Source organism: Bactrocera neohumeralis, unplaced genomic scaffold (assembly GCF_024586455.1).
Source record: "Bactrocera neohumeralis isolate Rockhampton unplaced genomic scaffold, APGP_CSIRO_Bneo_wtdbg2-racon-allhic-juicebox.fasta_v2 cluster11, whole genome shotgun sequence".
Taxonomy (NCBI): Eukaryota; Metazoa; Arthropoda; class Insecta; order Diptera; family Tephritidae; genus Bactrocera; species Bactrocera neohumeralis.
In genome coordinates, this window is record NW_026089624.1 from 13,087,458 (window position 1) to 13,097,319 (window position 9,862).

The 9,862-nt window shown below is 40.3% G+C and overlaps 1 long non-coding RNA gene across 1 annotated transcript; it reads right to left on the minus strand.

Moving 5' to 3' along the window:
* Positions 1-1,270: 1,270 nt before the first annotated feature.
* Positions 1,271-9,606, minus strand: LOC126765993 (uncharacterized). Its single transcript, XR_007668694.1, has 2 exons — positions 9,553-9,606; positions 1,271-2,015 (listed from the first exon to the last, which is right to left on the minus strand). It is a non-coding gene; the product is annotated as an uncharacterized LOC126765993 (long non-coding RNA).
* Between the last annotated feature and the right edge of the window lie 256 nt (positions 9,607-9,862).

A 9,862-nucleotide genomic window follows, 5' to 3' on the forward strand; every position in this document is an offset into this window, starting at 1 on the left:
TCATTGAAGCATGAGTTTGCATCTCTATGGGTATTTTCTGCTGACACGAACGTTCATAAACAAATCAGGTATAAGCTGATCGCTAGTGATCCAAAGTTTTTCTCTATCGCTGATTTGAAGACAAACAGTTCACTTCGTGTACATGAACTGAACTGACAGAATCAGACAGAGTAACGGATAAGTACTTAAGTATAAACACAAATTTATTACTCGTTGCAGTTCTATGGTACGCACTGACTAGGATTCCAATGGGTCTTGGAAGTTGTCCGTCCACTATCCACTACTTTTGCGAATTAGACTGGGCGAGGCGGGTCATTTGGATATTATTTTCTTAAGTCTCGCTACCTCGTTGGTCTTAACAAATCCATTAGAAAGGTTTTTCCAGGATTCTCGCTTTGTCGTGCGCACCAACTTCTTGTAGTCCTTTAGAAGATCTTTATATATATGTTCCAACCGTCCTTGCTTTCTACTAGCTTGGCCCCATTGAAGCATTCACGTACTTTTCGTCTGCAAGATCCAAACTCCTTGTTCCACCAGGAAGTCGCTTGAGTCGCAGTGTAGGGCATGCGTAGTGAAGAGCCGTATTTAGGGCATTCCTAAATAAAGTCACGCCCTTTTCAAGTTCTTCGTGTGAATTATACACGTAAGATCTAAGTCTCTTGTCTAATAGGATTTCTCGTAACCTCGATTCTGATCTTCTCATCCGATCTAAGGGAGAAGTAGATGTAGCTGTGGTCAGAGAACGACGGTGTGCTTAGCACCCTCCAGTTTTCTACCAAAGTATCTCTACTTGTGTACAGAGTTATGTCTACAACGTTGCTTTAAGTGGGTGCTATGTTGTTAGGTTCCTCAGCTGGCATTGAGTCCAATACGATCCCTGAGGAATTTTTCTGCTGCGTTTGCGCTAAAAGGCTCCATCCGTACTCCACCTCGGTTAGGTGTAATACATGCAATGGATGGAGCCATCTTATGACCTGCTCAGGCCTTAAGACCTATAGAGAGTGGACCAACGCAACACTGCGGCACTAGTCTCTACGGCTGTGCAATCTGCACACAGTTCGCGCGAGTTGCGTCATCAGATGACTCCACCACTCCCACAATACTGCGAAGAAGCATATTTTAAATAATTAAATAATAATTGTAAATATGTGTATTTTGCAACTATAAATACATATATACAAAAGTTGCAAAATAGCATAACCAAATACGGTACCATGATCGTGTATATACAAACACACATTTATAATAGGTTGTCAAAAAAGTCTTGCGGTATTTTTATTGAATTTTATTTATTTTTATTTTATTTTATTTTTTTCTACTATGCCGGTCTCTTTCGACCAATTCAACGATTTTATAGCAATTTTCGACGACAAGCCTTCCGGAGCGTGGCGCATCTTCGACCACCTCTACACCAGAACGAAAACGTTGAAACCATCGTTGTTCGGTGGAAATGGAAACTGTATCGGGTCCATAAACTTCTTCTTCTTAATTGGCGTAGACACCGCTTACGCGATTATAGCCGAGTTAACAACAGCGCGCCAGTCGTTTCTCCTTTTCGCTACGTGGCGCCAATTGGATATTCCAAGCGTAGCCAGGTCCTTTTCCACTTGGTCCTTCCAACGGAGTGGAGGTCTTCCTCTTCCTCTGCTTCCCCCGGCGGGTACAGCGTCGAATACTTTCAGAGCTGGAGTGTTTTCGTCCATTTGGACAACATGACCTAGCCAGCGTAGCCGCTGTCTTTTAATTCGCTGAACTATGTCAATGTCGTCGTATATCTCGTACAGCTCGTCGTTCCATCGAATGCGATATTCGCCGTGGCCAACGCGCAAAGGACCATAAATCTTTCGCAGAACTTTTCTCTCAAAAACTCGCAACGTCGACTCATCAGTGTTGACATCGTCCAAGCCTCTGCACCATATAGCAGGACGGGAATTATGAGCGACTTATAGAGTTTGGCTTTTGTTCGTCAAAAGAGGACTTTACTTTTCTATTGCCTACTCAGTCCGAAGTAGCACCTGTTTGCGAGAGCAATCTTGCGTTGGATTTCCAGGCTGACATTGTTGGTGGTGTTAAAACTGGTTCCTAAATAGACGAAATTATCTACAACTTCAAAGTTATGACTGTCAACAGTGACGTGAGTGCCAAGTCGCGAGTGCGACGACTGTTTGCTTGATGACAGGAGATATTTCGTCTTGCCCTCGTTCACTGCCAGACCCATTTGTTTTGCTTCCTTGTCTAGTCTGGAGAAAGCAGAACTAACGGCGCGGGTGTTAAGGCCGATGATATCAATATCATCAGTATACGCCAGCAGCTGTAGACTCTTATAAAAGATGGTACCTTCTCTACTAAGTTCTGCAGCTCGATCTATTTTCTCCAGAAGCAGGTTGAAAAAGTCACACGATAGGGAATCGCCTTGTCTGAAACCTCGTTTGGTATCGAACGGCTCGGAGAGGTCCTTCCCGACTCTGACGGAGCTCTTCGTGTTGCTCAACGTCAGTTTACACAGCCGTTTTAGTTTTGCGGGGATACCAAATTCAGACATCGCGGCATAGAGGCAGTTCCTTTTCGTGCTGTTGAAAGCAGCTTTGAAATCGACGGAGAGGTGGTGTGTGTCGATTCTCCTTTCACGGGTCTTTTTCAAGATTTAACGCATGGTGAATATCTGGTCGGTTGTTGATTTTCCAGGTCTAAAGCCACACTGATAAGGTCCAATCAGTTTGTTGACGGTGGGCTTTAATCTTTCACACAATACGCTCGATAGAACCTTATATGCGATGTTGAGGAGGCTAATCCCACAGTAGTTGGCGCAGATTGTGGGGTCTCCTTTTTTATGGATTGGGCATAGCACACTTAAATTCCAATCGTTGGGCATGCTTTCGTCCGACCATATTTTACAAAGAAGCTGATGCATGCTCCTTATCAGTTCTTCGCCGCCGTGTTTGAATACCTCGGCCGGTAATCCATCGGCCCCCGCCGCTTTGCTGTTCTTCAGGCGGGTAATTGCTATTCGAACTTCTTCATGGTCGGGCAATGGAACGTCTGCTCCATTGTCATCGATTGGGGAATCGGGTTCGCCTTCTCCTGGTGTTGTGCGTTCACTGCCATTCAGCAGGCTGGAGAAGTGTTCCCTCCATAATTTAAGTATGCTCTGGGCATCGGTGACTAGATCACCTTTGGGGGTTCTACAAGAGTATGCTCCGGTCTTGAAACCTTCTGTAAGCCGCCGCATTTTTTCGTAGAATTTTCGAGCATTACCCCTGTCGGCCAGCTTATCAAGCTCTTCGTACTCACGCATTTCGGCCTCCTTCTTTTTCTGTCTACAAATGCGTCTCGCTTCCCTCTTCAACTCTCGGTATCTATCCCATCCCGCACGTGTAGTGGTCGATCGTAACGTTGCGAGGTAGGCAGTCTGTTTTCTCTCCGCTGCGGCGCGGCACTCCTCGTCGTACCAGTTGTTCTTTTGCACTTTCCGAAAACCAAGGGTTTCGGTTGCAGCTGTACGTAAGGAGTTTGAAATGCCGTCCCACAGTTCCCTTATACCGAGTTGTTGATGAGTGCTCTCAGAGAGCAGGAGTGCAAGACGAATAGAAAAACGTTTGGCAGTCTGTTGTGATTGCAGCTTTTCGACGTCGAACCTTCCTTGTGTTTGTTGGCGTGCGTTTGTTGCTGCACAGAGACGGGTGCGAATCTTGGCTACAACAAGATAGTGGTCCGAGTCGATGTTAGGACCTCGGAGCGCACGCACATCTAAAACACTGGAGACGTGTCTTCCGTCTATCACAACATGATCGATCTGGTTGGTAGTTTTTCGATCCGGAGACAGCCAGGTAGCCTGATGAATTTTTTTGTGCTGGAATCTAGTACTACAGATAACAACAGATATTTCGGGCCCCGGCGAAGTCGATCAGCCTCAACCCATTTGGGGATGTTTCCTCGTGGAGGCTGAATTTACCGACCGTAGTGCCAAAGATACCTTCTTTGCCCACCCTGGCGTTAAAGTCGCCAAGCACGATTTTGACATCGTGGCGGGGGCATCTCTGATAAGTGCGTTCCAAGCACTCATAAAAGGCATCTTTGGTCACATCGTCCTTCTCATCCGTCGGAGCGTGGGCGCAGATCAGCGATATGTTGAAGAACCTCGCTTTGATGCGGATTGTGGCTAGACGTTCATTCAGCGGAGTGAATGATAGTACTCGGCGACGGAGTCTCTCTCCCGCCACGAATCCCACACCAAACTTGCGCTCCTTTTTATGGCCACTGTAGCAAATGTCACAAGGACCTACTCGTCTCTGTCCTTGTCCCGTCCATCGCATTTCTTGGACGGCGGTGATGTCAGCCTTTATTTTCACGAGGACATCAGCCAGCTGGGCAGCGGCACCTTCCCAATTAAGGGACCGGACATTCCAGGTGCATGCCCTGATATCGTTGTCCTTATTTCGTTTGCCATGGTCGTCATCAAAAGAGGGGTTTCTCATCCGAGGCTGTTTGTCGCTTTTCATTGGGATAGGCTTTTTACGTGGCGGGTCCCAAACCCAGCGCACAACCCTGTGCAGAAGATGTTTCGCCTTCTCACTTTAGCTCACCTTCGAACGGATGTTCTTAGGCTACCCAGAGGATACTTGGTCAAAGACCGGAAGTCGTGAGCTGCTTGAGTCATATGTAAAAGAATCGTTTCTGGCCACTCCCAAGTGAATGGCGATCAGAGAACTTTCCTCACTTGCGTGAACTTCTACACATGACCCCATCCTCCATAAACTGCACAAATTTTATTGACGGTTTGAGATGCATTTTTGCCTTTATCGTAGTAGTACTGTAAAATATGCCGTATTTTCTCTTTATTTTGCTCCATGTTTGCGACGCTATAACTCACGAACGACCTGAAAGAAACGACAATCAAACAAATGCGTGTTAGCGCGTGAAATGAGCTTTCCAAAAAGGTATAGCATGACCCGATGCGACGAATAAAACTAGAACTACGCGCTTTCAGCGCCAACTAGCGAAAATACCGCAAGACTTTTTTGACAACCTATGTATATATATACAAAAGTTGCAAAATAGCATAACCAAATACGGTACCATGATCGTGTATATATGTATACATATACATGAATAAACGTTCTTGGTATCGTATTACCTAAATATTAAATTGATTACTTGAGTTATGCCGAGCCGTTGACAGTAATAATAAAATGTCGAATCAGCACAACGGCTCTAAGTAAATTACGCTAAGCATAGTTTAAGAATGAAATGACAATTTAATAAAGAACCTGACGGCAAACCGCACAGTACGGGGAATCAAGGTTTTTTATTAAAAAAAAAACATTTTCTGTTCCGTCAACAGAAAACGTAACTGGCGCAGTCGGATTTCGTAAAGAACCCAGTTCTTGTTTCAATTAAATACCGCGACCGAAAACCGAAAAAAGTAATAAATAAATAAAGAAGTAGTAATAACCTACTGTGATCAAATTGAAAGGTGAAACAACTCTTCTTCAGCAAATAAAAATATGAATAAAGCATTAAAACAATAGAAAAAACATTGCATGAATTTTAAAAATAAGCAAGAATTTTGCTTAAAACAAAAGAAAAGAAAAACGCCACAGAAAGCAAATGGAAATATGAATAAAGTATTAAAACAATAGAAAAAACAATGCATTAATTAAAAAATAAACAAGAATTTTGCGTAAAACAAGAGAAAGGAAAAACGCCACAGAAATCAGGTTAAAAATTTGAAAAAAAAATAAAATAAAATAAAAATTGCAGCAAAGGCAAGAATAACAACAACAGGAGTAGCAGCAAAAGTAACAATAACAGTAACAGCAGCAACAACAGTAAGGTACAAAAACACTAATACATATTACACTCTAGATATTAAAATATTAAAATTTAAAAGTATGTACACCTATACTCGCTTAAACTAATTAACTTCAGAATATACAATTATACAAAAGTATTTTGCCAAAAGCAGTTATTTTATAAGTTTGAAAAAAAAATAATAATAATTAATATTAATCTGAATTAAATTAAATTTAAAAACACTCCAAGTATAATGGCAGAACAAATAGAATTATTAGCTCGATGCTTAGCATCTTTAATTAGCCAATAACCAATTGTCAATTAGGCAAAGAATAGAAAAAGATTTACAATATTGAGCTTCCTTTGAAGGGAATGTAAAAAAATTGCCATCCTTCATTGAGGCAATTGACGGAGTACGGAGAGACTATGTAGGTCAGGAAGAAATATTTTTTAGGGTGATCTATGGTCTAAAAATCGGTGATTCAGCAAAAAATTTTTTGCAAACAAACCCACCTCAAGATTGGGTTAGTTGTAAAGCTAAGCTAAGGCAGCATTACAGACCCACAAAAGATCAAATGACGATCACGAAAGAAATTTCGGAACTTAGAGTACACAGCATAGCGGAATTAAGTAGAAGAATAAAAGAAATAATAGATAACAGATTATAGTGCACTAAGTGGTGACACTATGAAAGAAATTTTTTCGGGAATGCTAATTCGGCGAATAAAACAATTAGCAGCAGGGACATTTGCATATACAGTGCAACCAATCACATCATTGACTGACATAACAAATGAAATTTATAAATTTAAATTTGGTTAATACCAGAAATAATAGTATTAACTGACTGAAAGCCTTGCAGCTAGTGTCATTTTAAAGTTTATGCTGTAATTTATTGCTGTGTAAACTGTTGTAAATAAATAAATAGTATTAACAATAAAAATTTTCGTTCGGGACAAAGGGAACATACCACTTATCAAAACAGACCACTTTCGGGGCAATATCGCTTACAACAAAATCAAACCTTCTCAGGACGTTATCGTTCACAAAACCAAAATTCCTCAGGTCATAAGTATCCTCCACAATCTGGACAACATCAAATGAGTTCCTTTGAACAACAAAATAACCATGCAAGGCAGCCATCGGGGAAAAGTCATCAAAATTTTTCAAGGCAAACTCAAGCTAACCAAAACTATTTTAATTACTCGAGACAGCAAAGATGCTCGTAAAATAGTCGACAACAATTTCAAAGAAGGGGACCTGAACCCATGGACGTGGACGGAATGAGTAGAAGAGGTGATCTACAAGAATCCAATACGAACGAAGAGTTTTTTACAAATTTTAAAATTATAATTGTATTAACGATTTTTGGAAAACAATTTTATGCTCTGGTTGACTCCGACTCAACCATAAGCATAATGAAAAAATCTAGTTTTGAAAAATTTAAATTGCCAGTGCTTGAAAGTGAAAGCACTATGATAAATACATACTTTAAACGGAATAATTGAATCACCAAATACATATTAAGGTGAAAAGCCCTTGTCCAAAAGAATTCAAATATCCGGAAAACGCCAGAATGAGATGGTTATTAATGGATTTTAATAAACCATATGATTTACTGATAGGAAATGATTTCATTTTTATAAATGTAAAAACAATTGATGTCGAAAATATGACAATAATTTTAAAAAATGGTGCGAATCTTCCATTCTACATAAAAACTATCCAAGAGCAAGTATATGCATTGGAAGAAAGTAAAATGCAAAACATTCAATTGGATCATTTAAAATCAAATGAACGAAAAAAGGTTGAAAATTGCTAAAGAAGTATGAAAAATTAATGTATAAAGAAGAAGATGCCTTGAGAAACACAAAACGGTGGTCCACGAAATAATAACCACCACAAACCAGCAAATCAATTCAAAAATATAAAGGTTACCTCCGAAACATGAGGAAGAAGCCATAAGGCAAATTAAGGAGCTGGAAAAACAAGGTATAATTCGGAAAAGTAGGAGTAAATATAGTTCACCTATTATCATAGCACCAAAAAAATGTGATAGCGTGGCATATAAAAAATTTCGGTTAGTAATTGATTACCGTAGACGAAATCAAATAACTGTCGATGATAAATATTCTTTGCCAAACATTAATGGAATCTTAGACAAGTTGGGCAAGGCGCAGTACTTTAGCACTCTTGATCTAGCCAAAAGTTACCATCAAATTTTAATGGATAAAAAGGATATTGAAAAGACAGCTTTTGTATCCCCGGTGGGATTATACGAATATATAAGAATGCCCTTCGGACTAAAACATGCTCCGGCTACCTTTCAACGATTAATGAATGACATATTAAGAGAATACATAAATAAGATATGTGGCGTTTATTTGGACGACGTATTAATCTTTTCAGCGTCATTAGAGGAACATTTAAACTCATTAGAGAAATTTTTTTTAAATTTAAAGAAACATAATTTAAAAATTCAAGTCGATAAATGTAGTTTTCTAAAGATGAAAAGAAAATTTTTGGGGCATACCTTGACAAAAGAGGGGCTTAAGCCAAATCAGGACAAGATAACAGCAATACAAAATTTGAAAATACCTAGAACTGAAAAACAATTAAAAAGTTTCTTGGGAGCCACTGGTTATTATAGGAAATTTATTAAAGACTATTCGAAAGTTGCCTATCCAATGATTAAATATTTAAAAAAGGTTATAAAATAAATTCAAGAGATCCGCAGTACATAGCTAGTTTTGAAAATTTGAAAACATTAATTTCATCACATCCCATTTTAAAATTCCTTGAATATGATAAGGAGTTTACTATTACAACGGATGCAAGTGATTATGCAAAAGGCTTTTTCAACAAGATAAGCCAGTGTGCTACATTAGCAGAACGTTAAATAACCATGAACAGAAATACGCTACAACAGATAAAGAATTTCTAGCCATTATATATTCAATAACCTATTTCAGGCCGTTGACAGGGGCAAAGTGGGTATTTTTTCCGAAGTGGAGGAGGCCGATTATCACAAAACTCAACTAATACTTATAAGCATGTTTTCTTGCAATAGCAAGCTGCAATTCATAAAATGTACAAAAAAAGAACAGTAGAAGAAGAAGAGCAACAGAAATTATACAAGAAGAAGACCTACATAAACAAATTTCTTACCATAGTAATGAGTCAATGCATAGTGGAATAAACGAGACTTACAATACAGTTCTTCTTCTTCTTAATTGGCGTAGACACCGCTTACGCGATTATAGCCGAGTTAACAACAGCGCGCCAGTCGTTTCTTCTTTTCGCTACGTGGCGCCAATTGGATATTCCCAGCGAAGCCAGGTCCTTCTCCACTTGGTTCTTCCAACGGAGTGGAGGTCTTCCTCTTCCTCTGCTTCCCCCGGCGGTATTGCGTCGAATACTTTCAGAGCTGGAGTGTTTTCATCCATCCGGACAACATGACCTAGCCAGCGTAGCCGCTGTCTTTTAATTCGCTGAACTATGTCAATGTCGTCGTATATCTCGTACAGCTCATCGTTCCATCGAATGCAACATTCGCCGTGGCCAATGCGCAAAGGACCATAAATCTTTCGCAGAACTTTTCTCTCGAAAACTCTCAACGTCGACTCATCAGTTGTTGACATCGTCCCAGCCTCTGCACCATATAGCAGGACGGGAATTATGAGCGACTTATAGAGTTTGGTTTTTGCTTGTCGAGAGAGGACTTTACTTTTCAATTGCCTACTCAGTCCGAAGTAGCACCTGTTGGCAAGAGCAATCCTGCGTTGGATTTCCAGGCTGACATTGTTGGTGGTGTTTACGCCTGTTTGTTTGATGACAGGAGATATTTCGTTTTGCCCTCGTTCACTGCCAGACCCATTTTCTGTGCTTCCTTGTCCAGCCTGGAGAAAGCAGAACTAACGGCGCGGGTGTTGAGGCCGATGATATCAATATCATCGGCATACGCCAGCAGCTGTACACTCTTATAGAAGATGGTACCTTCTCTATTTAGTTCTGCAGCTCGAACTATTTTCTCCAGAAGCAGGTTGAAGAAGTCGCACGATAGGGAGTC